Source organism: Cicer arietinum, chromosome 3, assembly GCF_000331145.2.
Source record: "Cicer arietinum cultivar CDC Frontier isolate Library 1 chromosome 3, Cicar.CDCFrontier_v2.0, whole genome shotgun sequence".
Taxonomy (NCBI): domain Eukaryota; kingdom Viridiplantae; phylum Streptophyta; class Magnoliopsida; order Fabales; family Fabaceae; genus Cicer; species Cicer arietinum.
The window spans coordinates 33,392,717-33,409,063 of NC_021162.2; positions in this window are offsets into that span (position 1 = coordinate 33,392,717).

Here is a 16,347-nt window from a genome sequence, read left to right on the forward strand (position 1 = left end):
CGGTATTGAGAACGGGGAATCTCTTAATGACTTATTTAATTAATGTTGTTTGAAAGTCGTTTCGGTAAATGAGTATTAAGAATGGGGAATCTCTTAATATGACTGTTTGCTTAACGTTTTGTTTTGAAAATCATTAAGTTAAATCGGTATTAAGAACGGGGAATCTCTTAATGACTTATTTAATTAATGTTGTTTGAAAGTCGTTTCGGTAAATGAGTATTAAGAATGGGGAATCTCTTAATATGACTGTTTGCTTAACGTTTTGTTTTGAAAATCATTAAGTTAAATCGGTATTAAGAACGGGGAATCTCTTAATGACTTATTTAATTAATGTTGTTTGAAAGTCGTTTCGGTAAATGAGTATTAAGAATGGGGAATCTCTTAATATGACTGTTTGCTTAACGTTTTGTTTTGAAAATCATTAAGTTAAATCGGTATTGAGAACGGGGAATCTCTTAATGACTTATTTAATTAATGTTGTTTGAAAGTCGTTTCGGTAAATGAGTATTAAGAATGGGGAATCTCTTAATATGACTGTTTGCTTAACGTTTTGTTTTGAAAATCATTAAGTTAAATCGGTATTGAGAACGGGGAATCTCTTAATGACTTATTTAATTAATGTTGTTTGAAAGTCGTTTCGGTAAATGAGTATTAAGAATGGGGAATCTCTTAATATGACTGTTTGCTTAACGTTTTGTTTTGAAAATCATTAAGTTAAATCGGTATTGAGAACGGGGAATCTCTTAATGACTTATTTAATTAATGTTGTTTGAAAGTCGTTTCGGTAAATGAGTATTAAGAATGGGGAATCTCTTAATATGACTGTTTGCTTAACGTTTTGTTTTGAAAATCATTAAGTTAAATCGGTATTAAGAACGGGGAATCTCTTAATGACTTATTTAATTAATGTTGTTTGAAAGTCGTTTCGGTAAATGAGTATTAAGAATGGGGAATCTCTTAATATGACTGTTTGCTTAACGTTTTGTTTTGAAAATCATTAAGTTAAATCGGTATTAAGAACGGGGAATCTCTTAATGACTTATTTAATTAATGTTGTTTGAAAGTCGTTTCGGTAAATGAGTATTAAGAATGGGGAATCTCTTAATATGACTGTTTGCTTAACGTTTTGTTTTGAAAATCATTAAGTTAAATCGGTATTGAGAACGGGGAATCTCTTAATGACTTATTTAATTAATGTTGTTTGAAAGTCGTTTCGGTAAATGAGTATTAAGAATGGGGAATCTCTTAATATGACTGTTTGCTTAACGTTTTGTTTTGAAAATCATTAAGTTAAATCGGTATTGAGAACGGGGAATCTCTTAATGACTTATTTAATTAATGTTGTTTGAAAGTCGTTTCGGTAAATGAGTATTAAGAATGGGGAATCTCTTAATATGACTGTTTGCTTAACGTTTTGTTTTGAAAATCATTAAGTTAAATCGGTATTGAGAACGGGGAATCTCTTAATGACTTATTTAATTAATGTTGTTTGAAAGTCGTTTCGGTAAATGAGTATTAAGAATGGGGAATCTCTTAATATGACTGTTTGCTTAACGTTTTGTTTTGAAAATCATTAAGTTAAATCGGTATTAAGAACGGGGAATCTCTTAATGACTTATTTAATTAATGTTGTTTGAAAGTCGTTTCGGTAAATGAGTATTAAGAATGGGGAATCTCTTAATATGACTGTTTGCTTAACGTTTTGTTTTGAAAATCATTAAGTTAAATCGGTATTAAGAACGGGGAATCTCTTAATGACTTATTTAATTAATGTTGTTTGAAAGTCGTTTCGGTAAATGAGTATTAAGAATGGGGAATCTCTTAATATGACTGTTTGCTTAACGTTTTGTTTTGAAAATCATTAAGTTAAATCGGTATTGAGAACGGGGAATCTCTTAATGACTTATTTAATTAATGTTGTTTGAAAGTCGTTTCGGTAAATGAGTATTAAGAATGGGGAATCTCTTAATATGACTGTTTGCTTAACGTTTTGTTTTGAAAATCATTAAGTTAAATCGGTATTGAGAACGGGGAATCTCTTAATGACTTATTTAATTAATGTTGTTTGAAAGTCGTTTCGGTAAATGAGTATTAAGAATGGGGAATCTCTTAATATGACTGTTTGCTTAACGTTTTGTTTTGAAAATCATTAAGTTAAATCGGTATTGAGAACGGGGAATCTCTTAATGACTTATTTAATTAATGTTGTTTGAAAGTCGTTTCGGTAAATGAGTATTAAGAATGGGGAATCTCTTAATATGACTGTTTGCTTAACGTTTTGTTTTGAAAATCATTAAGTTAAATCGGTATTAAGAACGGGGAATCTCTTAATGACTTATTTAATTAATGTTGTTTGAAAGTCGTTTCGGTAAATGAGTATTAAGAATGGGGAATCTCTTAATATGACTGTTTGCTTAACGTTTTGTTTTGAAAATCATTAAGTTAAATCGGTATTAAGAACGGGGAATCTCTTAATGACTTATTTAATTAATGTTGTTTGAAAGTCGTTTCGGTAAATGAGTATTAAGAATGGGGAATCTCTTAATATGACTGTTTGCTTAACGTTTTGTTTTGAAAATCATTAAGTTAAATCGGTATTGAGAACGGGGAATCTCTTAATGACTTATTTAATTAATGTTGTTTGAAAGTCGTTTCGGTAAATGAGTATTAAGAATGGGGAATCTCTTAATATGACTGTTTGCTTAACGTTTTGTTTTGAAAATCATTAAGTTAAATCGGTATTGAGAACGGGGAATCTCTTAATGACTTATTTAATTAATGTTGTTTGAAAGTCGTTTCGGTAAATGAGTATTAAGAATGGGGAATCTCTTAATATGACTGTTTGCTTAACGTTTTGTTTTGAAAATCATTAAGTTAAATCGGTATTGAGAACGGGGAATCTCTTAATGACTTATTTAATTAATGTTGTTTGAAAGTCGTTTCGGTAAATGAGTATTAAGAATGGGGAATCTCTTAATATGACTGTTTGCTTAACGTTTTGTTTTGAAAATCATTAAGTTAAATCGGTATTAAGAACGGGGAATCTCTTAATGACTTATTTAATTAATGTTGTTTGAAAGTCGTTTCGGTAAATGAGTATTAAGAATGGGGAATCTCTTAATATGACTGTTTGCTTAACGTTTTGTTTTGAAAATCATTAAGTTAAATCGGTATTAAGAACGGGGAATCTCTTAATGACTTATTTAATTAATGTTGTTTGAAAGTCGTTTCGGTAAATGAGTATTAAGAATGGGGAATCTCTTAATATGACTGTTTGCTTAACGTTTTGTTTTGAAAATCATTAAGTTAAATCGGTATTGAGAACGGGGAATCTCTTAATGACTTATTTAATTAATGTTGTTTGAAAGTCGTTTCGGTAAATGAGTATTAAGAATGGGGAATCTCTTAATATGACTGTTTGCTTAACGTTTTGTTTTGAAAATCATTAAGTTAAATCGGTATTGAGAACGGGGAATCTCTTAATGACTTATTTAATTAATGTTGTTTGAAAGTCGTTTCGGTAAATGAGTATTAAGAATGGGGAATCTCTTAATATGACTGTTTGCTTAACGTTTTGTTTTGAAAATCATTAAGTTAAATCGGTATTGAGAACGGGGAATCTCTTAATGACTTATTTAATTAATGTTGTTTGAAAGTCGTTTCGGTAAATGAGTATTAAGAATGGGGAATCTCTTAATATGACTGTTTGCTTAACGTTTTGTTTTGAAAATCATTAAGTTAAATCGGTATTAAGAACGGGGAATCTCTTAATGACTTATTTAATTAATGTTGTTTGAAAGTCGTTTCGGTAAATGAGTATTAAGAATGGGGAATCTCTTAATATGACTGTTTGCTTAACGTTTTGTTTTGAAAATCATTAAGTTAAATCGGTATTAAGAACGGGGAATCTCTTAATGACTTATTTAATTAATGTTGTTTGAAAGTCGTTTCGGTAAATGAGTATTAAGAATGGGGAATCTCTTAATATGACTGTTTGCTTAACGTTTTGTTTTGAAAATCATTAAGTTAAATCGGTATTGAGAACGGGGAATCTCTTAATGACTTATTTAATTAATGTTGTTTGAAAGTCGTTTCGGTAAATGAGTATTAAGAATGGGGAATCTCTTAATATGACTGTTTGCTTAACGTTTTGTTTTGAAAATCATTAAGTTAAATCGGTATTGAGAACGGGGAATCTCTTAATGACTTATTTAATTAATGTTGTTTGAAAGTCGTTTCGGTAAATGAGTATTAAGAATGGGGAATCTCTTAATATGACTGTTTGCTTAACGTTTTGTTTTGAAAATCATTAAGTTAAATCGGTATTGAGAACGGGGAATCTCTTAATGACTTATTTAATTAATGTTGTTTGAAAGTCGTTTCGGTAAATGAGTATTAAGAATGGGGAATCTCTTAATATGACTGTTTGCTTAACGTTTTGTTTTGAAAATCATTAAGTTAAATCGGTATTAAGAACGGGGAATCTCTTAATGACTTATTTAATTAATGTTGTTTGAAAGTCGTTTCGGTAAATGAGTATTAAGAATGGGGAATCTCTTAATATGACTGTTTGCTTAACGTTTTGTTTTGAAAATCATTAAGTTAAATCGGTATTAAGAACGGGGAATCTCTTAATGACTTATTTAATTAATGTTGTTTGAAAGTCGTTTCGGTAAATGAGTATTAAGAATGGGGAATCTCTTAATATGACTGTTTGCTTAACGTTTTGTTTTGAAAATCATTAAGTTAAATCGGTATTGAGAACGGGGAATCTCTTAATGACTTATTTAATTAATGTTGTTTGAAAGTCGTTTCGGTAAATGAGTATTAAGAATGGGGAATCTCTTAATATGACTGTTTGCTTAACGTTTTGTTTTGAAAATCATTAAGTTAAATCGGTATTGAGAACGGGGAATCTCTTAATGACTTATTTAATTAATGTTGTTTGAAAGTCGTTTCGGTAAATGAGTATTAAGAATGGGGAATCTCTTAATATGACTGTTTGCTTAACGTTTTGTTTTGAAAATCATTAAGTTAAATCGGTATTGAGAACGGGGAATCTCTTAATGACTTATTTAATTAATGTTGTTTGAAAGTCGTTTCGGTAAATGAGTATTAAGAATGGGGAATCTCTTAATATGACTGTTTGCTTAACGTTTTGTTTTGAAAATCATTAAGTTAAATCGGTATTAAGAACGGGGAATCTCTTAATGACTTATTTAATTAATGTTGTTTGAAAGTCGTTTCGGTAAATGAGTATTAAGAATGGGGAATCTCTTAATATGACTGTTTGCTTAACGTTTTGTTTTGAAAATCATTAAGTTAAATCGGTATTAAGAACGGGGAATCTCTTAATGACTTATTTAATTAATGTTGTTTGAAAGTCGTTTCGGTAAATGAGTATTAAGAATGGGGAATCTCTTAATATGACTGTTTGCTTAACGTTTTGTTTTGAAAATCATTAAGTTAAATCGGTATTGAGAACGGGGAATCTCTTAATGACTTATTTAATTAATGTTGTTTGAAAGTCGTTTCGGTAAATGAGTATTAAGAATGGGGAATCTCTTAATATGACTGTTTGCTTAACGTTTTGTTTTGAAAATCATTAAGTTAAATCGGTATTGAGAACGGGGAATCTCTTAATGACTTATTTAATTAATGTTGTTTGAAAGTCGTTTCGGTAAATGAGTATTAAGAATGGGGAATCTCTTAATATGACTGTTTGCTTAACGTTTTGTTTTGAAAATCATTAAGTTAAATCGGTATTGAGAACGGGGAATCTCTTAATGACTTATTTAATTAATGTTGTTTGAAAGTCGTTTCGGTAAATGAGTATTAAGAATGGGGAATCTCTTAATATGACTGTTTGCTTAACGTTTTGTTTTGAAAATCATTAAGTTAAATCGGTATTAAGAACGGGGAATCTCTTAATGACTTATTTAATTAATGTTGTTTGAAAGTCGTTTCGGTAAATGAGTATTAAGAATGGGGAATCTCTTAATATGACTGTTTGCTTAACGTTTTGTTTTGAAAATCATTAAGTTAAATCGGTATTAAGAACGGGGAATCTCTTAATGACTTATTTAATTAATGTTGTTTGAAAGTCGTTTCGGTAAATGAGTATTAAGAATGGGGAATCTCTTAATATGACTGTTTGCTTAACGTTTTGTTTTGAAAATCATTAAGTTAAATCGGTATTGAGAACGGGGAATCTCTTAATGACTTATTTAATTAATGTTGTTTGAAAGTCGTTTCGGTAAATGAGTATTAAGAATGGGGAATCTCTTAATATGACTGTTTGCTTAACGTTTTGTTTTGAAAATCATTAAGTTAAATCGGTATTGAGAACGGGGAATCTCTTAATGACTTATTTAATTAATGTTGTTTGAAAGTCGTTTCGGTAAATGAGTATTAAGAATGGGGAATCTCTTAATATGACTGTTTGCTTAACGTTTTGTTTTGAAAATCATTAAGTTAAATCGGTATTGAGAACGGGGAATCTCTTAATGACTTATTTAATTAATGTTGTTTGAAAGTCGTTTCGGTAAATGAGTATTAAGAATGGGGAATCTCTTAATATGACTGTTTGCTTAACGTTTTGTTTTGAAAATCATTAAGTTAAATCGGTATTAAGAACGGGGAATCTCTTAATGACTTATTTAATTAATGTTGTTTGAAAGTCGTTTCGGTAAATGAGTATTAAGAATGGGGAATCTCTTAATATGACTGTTTGCTTAACGTTTTGTTTTGAAAATCATTAAGTTAAATCGGTATTAAGAACGGGGAATCTCTTAATGACTTATTTAATTAATGTTGTTTGAAAGTCGTTTCGGTAAATGAGTATTAAGAATGGGGAATCTCTTAATATGACTGTTTGCTTAACGTTTTGTTTTGAAAATCATTAAGTTAAATCGGTATTGAGAACGGGGAATCTCTTAATGACTTATTTAATTAATGTTGTTTGAAAGTCGTTTCGGTAAATGAGTATTAAGAATGGGGAATCTCTTAATATGACTGTTTGCTTAACGTTTTGTTTTGAAAATCATTAAGTTAAATCGGTATTGAGAACGGGGAATCTCTTAATGACTTATTTAATTAATGTTGTTTGAAAGTCGTTTCGGTAAATGAGTATTAAGAATGGGGAATCTCTTAATATGACTGTTTGCTTAACGTTTTGTTTTGAAAATCATTAAGTTAAATCGGTATTGAGAACGGGGAATCTCTTAATGACTTATTTAATTAATGTTGTTTGAAAGTCGTTTCGGTAAATGAGTATTAAGAATGGGGAATCTCTTAATATGACTGTTTGCTTAACGTTTTGTTTTGAAAATCATTAAGTTAAATCGGTATTAAGAACGGGGAATCTCTTAATGACTTATTTAATTAATGTTGTTTGAAAGTCGTTTCGGTAAATGAGTATTAAGAATGGGGAATCTCTTAATATGACTGTTTGCTTAACGTTTTGTTTTGAAAATCATTAAGTTAAATCGGTATTAAGAACGGGGAATCTCTTAATGACTTATTTAATTAATGTTGTTTGAAAGTCGTTTCGGTAAATGAGTATTAAGAATGGGGAATCTCTTAATATGACTGTTTGCTTAACGTTTTGTTTTGAAAATCATTAAGTTAAATCGGTATTGAGAACGGGGAATCTCTTAATGACTTATTTAATTAATGTTGTTTGAAAGTCGTTTCGGTAAATGAGTATTAAGAATGGGGAATCTCTTAATATGACTGTTTGCTTAACGTTTTGTTTTGAAAATCATTAAGTTAAATCGGTATTGAGAACGGGGAATCTCTTAATGACTTATTTAATTAATGTTGTTTGAAAGTCGTTTCGGTAAATGAGTATTAAGAATGGGGAATCTCTTAATATGACTGTTTGCTTAACGTTTTGTTTTGAAAATCATTAAGTTAAATCGGTATTGAGAACGGGGAATCTCTTAATGACTTATTTAATTAATGTTGTTTGAAAGTCGTTTCGGTAAATGAGTATTAAGAATGGGGAATCTCTTAATATGACTGTTTGCTTAACGTTTTGTTTTGAAAATCATTAAGTTAAATCGGTATTAAGAACGGGGAATCTCTTAATGACTTATTTAATTAATGTTGTTTGAAAGTCGTTTCGGTAAATGAGTATTAAGAATGGGGAATCTCTTAATATGACTGTTTGCTTAACGTTTTGTTTTGAAAATCATTAAGTTAAATCGGTATTAAGAACGGGGAATCTCTTAATGACTTATTTAATTAATGTTGTTTGAAAGTCGTTTCGGTAAATGAGTATTAAGAATGGGGAATCTCTTAATATGACTGTTTGCTTAACGTTTTGTTTTGAAAATCATTAAGTTAAATCGGTATTGAGAACGGGGAATCTCTTAATGACTTATTTAATTAATGTTGTTTGAAAGTCGTTTCGGTAAATGAGTATTAAGAATGGGGAATCTCTTAATATGACTGTTTGCTTAACGTTTTGTTTTGAAAATCATTAAGTTAAATCGGTATTGAGAACGGGGAATCTCTTAATGACTTATTTAATTAATGTTGTTTGAAAGTCGTTTCGGTAAATGAGTATTAAGAATGGGGAATCTCTTAATATGACTGTTTGCTTAACGTTTTGTTTTGAAAATCATTAAGTTAAATCGGTATTGAGAACGGGGAATCTCTTAATGACTTATTTAATTAATGTTGTTTGAAAGTCGTTTCGGTAAATGAGTATTAAGAATGGGGAATCTCTTAATATGACTGTTTGCTTAACGTTTTGTTTTGAAAATCATTAAGTTAAATCGGTATTAAGAACGGGGAATCTCTTAATGACTTATTTAATTAATGTTGTTTGAAAGTCGTTTCGGTAAATGAGTATTAAGAATGGGGAATCTCTTAATATGACTGTTTGCTTAACGTTTTGTTTTGAAAATCATTAAGTTAAATCGGTATTAAGAACGGGGAATCTCTTAATGACTTATTTAATTAATGTTGTTTGAAAGTCGTTTCGGTAAATGAGTATTAAGAATGGGGAATCTCTTAATATGACTGTTTGCTTAACGTTTTGTTTTGAAAATCATTAAGTTAAATCGGTATTGAGAACGGGGAATCTCTTAATGACTTATTTAATTAATGTTGTTTGAAAGTCGTTTCGGTAAATGAGTATTAAGAATGGGGAATCTCTTAATATGACTGTTTGCTTAACGTTTTGTTTTGAAAATCATTAAGTTAAATCGGTATTGAGAACGGGGAATCTCTTAATGACTTATTTAATTAATGTTGTTTGAAAGTCGTTTCGGTAAATGAGTATTAAGAATGGGGAATCTCTTAATATGACTGTTTGCTTAACGTTTTGTTTTGAAAATCATTAAGTTAAATCGGTATTGAGAACGGGGAATCTCTTAATGACTTATTTAATTAATGTTGTTTGAAAGTCGTTTCGGTAAATGAGTATTAAGAATGGGGAATCTCTTAATATGACTGTTTGCTTAACGTTTTGTTTTGAAAATCATTAAGTTAAATCGGTATTAAGAACGGGGAATCTCTTAATGACTTATTTAATTAATGTTGTTTGAAAGTCGTTTCGGTAAATGAGTATTAAGAATGGGGAATCTCTTAATATGACTGTTTGCTTAACGTTTTGTTTTGAAAATCATTAAGTTAAATCGGTATTAAGAACGGGGAATCTCTTAATGACTTATTTAATTAATGTTGTTTGAAAGTCGTTTCGGTAAATGAGTATTAAGAATGGGGAATCTCTTAATATGACTGTTTGCTTAACGTTTTGTTTTGAAAATCATTAAGTTAAATCGGTATTGAGAACGGGGAATCTCTTAATGACTTATTTAATTAATGTTGTTTGAAAGTCGTTTCGGTAAATGAGTATTAAGAATGGGGAATCTCTTAATATGACTGTTTGCTTAACGTTTTGTTTTGAAAATCATTAAGTTAAATCGGTATTGAGAACGGGGAATCTCTTAATGACTTATTTAATTAATGTTGTTTGAAAGTCGTTTCGGTAAATGAGTATTAAGAATGGGGAATCTCTTAATATGACTGTTTGCTTAACGTTTTGTTTTGAAAATCATTAAGTTAAATCGGTATTGAGAACGGGGAATCTCTTAATGACTTATTTAATTAATGTTGTTTGAAAGTCGTTTCGGTAAATGAGTATTAAGAATGGGGAATCTCTTAATATGACTGTTTGCTTAACGTTTTGTTTTGAAAATCATTAAGTTAAATCGGTATTAAGAACGGGGAATCTCTTAATGACTTATTTAATTAATGTTGTTTGAAAGTCGTTTCGGTAAATGAGTATTAAGAATGGGGAATCTCTTAATATGACTGTTTGCTTAACGTTTTGTTTTGAAAATCATTAAGTTAAATCGGTATTAAGAACGGGGAATCTCTTAATGACTTATTTAATTAATGTTGTTTGAAAGTCGTTTCGGTAAATGAGTATTAAGAATGGGGAATCTCTTAATATGACTGTTTGCTTAACGTTTTGTTTTGAAAATCATTAAGTTAAATCGGTATTGAGAACGGGGAATCTCTTAATGACTTATTTAATTAATGTTGTTTGAAAGTCGTTTCGGTAAATGAGTATTAAGAATGGGGAATCTCTTAATATGACTGTTTGCTTAACGTTTTGTTTTGAAAATCATTAAGTTAAATCGGTATTGAGAACGGGGAATCTCTTAATGACTTATTTAATTAATGTTGTTTGAAAGTCGTTTCGGTAAATGAGTATTAAGAATGGGGAATCTCTTAATATGACTGTTTGCTTAACGTTTTGTTTTGAAAATCATTAAGTTAAATCGGTATTGAGAACGGGGAATCTCTTAATGACTTATTTAATTAATGTTGTTTGAAAGTCGTTTCGGTAAATGAGTATTAAGAATGGGGAATCTCTTAATATGACTGTTTGCTTAACGTTTTGTTTTGAAAATCATTAAGTTAAATCGGTATTAAGAACGGGGAATCTCTTAATGACTTATTTAATTAATGTTGTTTGAAAGTCGTTTCGGTAAATGAGTATTAAGAATGGGGAATCTCTTAATATGACTGTTTGCTTAACGTTTTGTTTTGAAAATCATTAAGTTAAATCGGTATTAAGAACGGGGAATCTCTTAATGACTTATTTAATTAATGTTGTTTGAAAGTCGTTTCGGTAAATGAGTATTAAGAATGGGGAATCTCTTAATATGACTGTTTGCTTAACGTTTTGTTTTGAAAATCATTAAGTTAAATCGGTATTGAGAACGGGGAATCTCTTAATGACTTATTTAATTAATGTTGTTTGAAAGTCGTTTCGGTAAATGAGTATTAAGAATGGGGAATCTCTTAATATGACTGTTTGCTTAACGTTTTGTTTTGAAAATCATTAAGTTAAATCGGTATTGAGAACGGGGAATCTCTTAATGACTTATTTAATTAATGTTGTTTGAAAGTCGTTTCGGTAAATGAGTATTAAGAATGGGGAATCTCTTAATATGACTGTTTGCTTAACGTTTTGTTTTGAAAATCATTAAGTTAAATCGGTATTGAGAACGGGGAATCTCTTAATGACTTATTTAATTAATGTTGTTTGAAAGTCGTTTCGGTAAATGAGTATTAAGAATGGGGAATCTCTTAATATGACTGTTTGCTTAACGTTTTGTTTTGAAAATCATTAAGTTAAATCGGTATTAAGAACGGGGAATCTCTTAATGACTTATTTAATTAATGTTGTTTGAAAGTCGTTTCGGTAAATGAGTATTAAGAATGGGGAATCTCTTAATATGACTGTTTGCTTAACGTTTTGTTTTGAAAATCATTAAGTTAAATCGGTATTAAGAACGGGGAATCTCTTAATGACTTATTTAATTAATGTTGTTTGAAAGTCGTTTCGGTAAATGAGTATTAAGAATGGGGAATCTCTTAATATGACTGTTTGCTTAACGTTTTGTTTTGAAAATCATTAAGTTAAATCGGTATTGAGAACGGGGAATCTCTTAATGACTTATTTAATTAATGTTGTTTGAAAGTCGTTTCGGTAAATGAGTATTAAGAATGGGGAATCTCTTAATATGACTGTTTGCTTAACGTTTTGTTTTGAAAATCATTAAGTTAAATCGGTATTGAGAACGGGGAATCTCTTAATGACTTATTTAATTAATGTTGTTTGAAAGTCGTTTCGGTAAATGAGTATTAAGAATGGGGAATCTCTTAATATGACTGTTTGCTTAACGTTTTGTTTTGAAAATCATTAAGTTAAATCGGTATTGAGAACGGGGAATCTCTTAATGACTTATTTAATTAATGTTGTTTGAAAGTCGTTTCGGTAAATGAGTATTAAGAATGGGGAATCTCTTAATATGACTGTTTGCTTAACGTTTTGTTTTGAAAATCATTAAGTTAAATCGGTATTAAGAACGGGGAATCTCTTAATGACTTATTTAATTAATGTTGTTTGAAAGTCGTTTCGGTAAATGAGTATTAAGAATGGGGAATCTCTTAATATGACTGTTTGCTTAACGTTTTGTTTTGAAAATCATTAAGTTAAATCGGTATTAAGAACGGGGAATCTCTTAATGACTTATTTAATTAATGTTGTTTGAAAGTCGTTTCGGTAAATGAGTATTAAGAATGGGGAATCTCTTAATATGACTGTTTGCTTAACGTTTTGTTTTGAAAATCATTAAGTTAAATCGGTATTGAGAACGGGGAATCTCTTAATGACTTATTTAATTAATGTTGTTTGAAAGTCGTTTCGGTAAATGAGTATTAAGAATGGGGAATCTCTTAATATGACTGTTTGCTTAACGTTTTGTTTTGAAAATCATTAAGTTAAATCGGTATTGAGAACGGGGAATCTCTTAATGACTTATTTAATTAATGTTGTTTGAAAGTCGTTTCGGTAAATGAGTATTAAGAATGGGGAATCTCTTAATATGACTGTTTGCTTAACGTTTTGTTTTGAAAATCATTAAGTTAAATCGGTATTGAGAACGGGGAATCTCTTAATGACTTATTTAATTAATGTTGTTTGAAAGTCGTTTCGGTAAATGAGTATTAAGAATGGGGAATCTCTTAATATGACTGTTTGCTTAACGTTTTGTTTTGAAAATCATTAAGTTAAATCGGTATTAAGAACGGGGAATCTCTTAATGACTTATTTAATTAATGTTGTTTGAAAGTCGTTTCGGTAAATGAGTATTAAGAATGGGGAATCTCTTAATATGACTGTTTGCTTAACGTTTTGTTTTGAAAATCATTAAGTTAAATCGGTATTAAGAACGGGGAATCTCTTAATGACTTATTTAATTAATGTTGTTTGAAAGTCGTTTCGGTAAATGAGTATTAAGAATGGGGAATCTCTTAATATGACTGTTTGCTTAACGTTTTGTTTTGAAAATCATTAAGTTAAATCGGTATTGAGAACGGGGAATCTCTTAATGACTTATTTAATTAATGTTGTTTGAAAGTCGTTTCGGTAAATGAGTATTAAGAATGGGGAATCTCTTAATATGACTGTTTGCTTAACGTTTTGTTTTGAAAATCATTAAGTTAAATCGGTATTGAGAACGGGGAATCTCTTAATGACTTATTTAATTAATGTTGTTTGAAAGTCGTTTCGGTAAATGAGTATTAAGAATGGGGAATCTCTTAATATGACTGTTTGCTTAACGTTTTGTTTTGAAAATCATTAAGTTAAATCGGTATTGAGAACGGGGAATCTCTTAATGACTTATTTAATTAATGTTGTTTGAAAGTCGTTTCGGTAAATGAGTATTAAGAATGGGGAATCTCTTAATATGACTGTTTGCTTAACGTTTTGTTTTGAAAATCATTAAGTTAAATCGGTATTAAGAACGGGGAATCTCTTAATGACTTATTTAATTAATGTTGTTTGAAAGTCGTTTCGGTAAATGAGTATTAAGAATGGGGAATCTCTTAATATGACTGTTTGCTTAACGTTTTGTTTTGAAAATCATTAAGTTAAATCGGTATTAAGAACGGGGAATCTCTTAATGACTTATTTAATTAATGTTGTTTGAAAGTCGTTTCGGTAAATGAGTATTAAGAATGGGGAATCTCTTAATATGACTGTTTGCTTAACGTTTTGTTTTGAAAATCATTAAGTTAAATCGGTATTGAGAACGGGGAATCTCTTAATGACTTATTTAATTAATGTTGTTTGAAAGTCGTTTCGGTAAATGAGTATTAAGAATGGGGAATCTCTTAATATGACTGTTTGCTTAACGTTTTGTTTTGAAAATCATTAAGTTAAATCGGTATTGAGAACGGGGAATCTCTTAATGACTTATTTAATTAATGTTGTTTGAAAGTCGTTTCGGTAAATGAGTATTAAGAATGGGGAATCTCTTAATATGACTGTTTGCTTAACGTTTTGTTTTGAAAATCATTAAGTTAAATCGGTATTGAGAACGGGGAATCTCTTAATGACTTATTTAATTAATGTTGTTTGAAAGTCGTTTCGGTAAATGAGTATTAAGAATGGGGAATCTCTTAATATGACTGTTTGCTTAACGTTTTGTTTTGAAAATCATTAAGTTAAATCGGTATTAAGAACGGGGAATCTCTTAATGACTTATTTAATTAATGTTGTTTGAAAGTCGTTTCGGTAAATGAGTATTAAGAATGGGGAATCTCTTAATATGACTGTTTGCTTAACGTTTTGTTTTGAAAATCATTAAGTTAAATCGGTATTAAGAACGGGGAATCTCTTAATGACTTATTTAATTAATGTTGTTTGAAAGTCGTTTCGGTAAATGAGTATTAAGAATGGGGAATCTCTTAATATGACTGTTTGCTTAACGTTTTGTTTTGAAAATCATTAAGTTAAATCGGTATTGAGAACGGGGAATCTCTTAATGACTTATTTAATTAATGTTGTTTGAAAGTCGTTTCGGTAAATGAGTATTAAGAATGGGGAATCTCTTAATATGACTGTTTGCTTAACGTTTTGTTTTGAAAATCATTAAGTTAAATCGGTATTGAGAACGGGGAATCTCTTAATGACTTATTTAATTAATGTTGTTTGAAAGTCGTTTCGGTAAATGAGTATTAAGAATGGGGAATCTCTTAATATGACTGTTTGCTTAACGTTTTGTTTTGAAAATCATTAAGTTAAATCGGTATTGAGAACGGGGAATCTCTTAATGACTTATTTAATTAATGTTGTTTGAAAGTCGTTTCGGTAAATGAGTATTAAGAATGGGGAATCTCTTAATATGACTGTTTGCTTAACGTTTTGTTTTGAAAATCATTAAGTTAAATCGGTATTAAGAACGGGGAATCTCTTAATGACTTATTTAATTAATGTTGTTTGAAAGTCGTTTCGGTAAATGAGTATTAAGAATGGGGAATCTCTTAATATGACTGTTTGCTTAACGTTTTGTTTTGAAAATCATTAAGTTAAATCGGTATTAAGAACGGGGAATCTCTTAATGACTTATTTAATTAATGTTGTTTGAAAGTCGTTTCGGTAAATGAGTATTAAGAATGGGGAATCTCTTAATATGACTGTTTGCTTAACGTTTTGTTTTGAAAATCATTAAGTTAAATCGGTATTGAGAACGGGGAATCTCTTAATGACTTATTTAATTAATGTTGTTTGAAAGTCGTTTCGGTAAATGAGTATTAAGAATGGGGAATCTCTTAATATGACTGTTTGCTTAACGTTTTGTTTTGAAAATCATTAAGTTAAATCGGTATTGAGAACGGGGAATCTCTTAATGACTTATTTAATTAATGTTGTTTGAAAGTCGTTTCGGTAAATGAGTATTAAGAATGGGGAATCTCTTAATATGACTGTTTGCTTAACGTTTTGTTTTGAAAATCATTAAGTTAAATCGGTATTGAGAACGGGGAATCTCTTAATGACTTATTTAATTAATGTTGTTTGAAAGTCGTTTCGGTAAATGAGTATTAAGAATGGGGAATCTCTTAATATGACTGTTTGCTTAACGTTTTGTTTTGAAAATCATTAAGTTAAATCGGTATTAAGAACGGGGAATCTCTTAATGACTTATTTAATTAATGTTGTTTGAAAGTCGTTTCGGTAAATGAGTATTAAGAATGGGGAATCTCTTAATATGACTGTTTGCTTAACGTTTTGTTTTGAAAATCATTAAGTTAAATCGGTATTAAGAACGGGGAATCTCTTAATGACTTATTTAATTAATGTTGTTTGAAAGTCGTTTCGGTAAATGAGTATTAAGAATGGGGAATCTCTTAATATGACTGTTTGCTTAACGTTTTGTTTTGAAAATCATTAAGTTAAATCGGTATTGAGAACGGGGAATCTCTTAATGACTTATTTAATTAATGTTGTTTGAAAGTCGTTTCGGTAAATGAGTA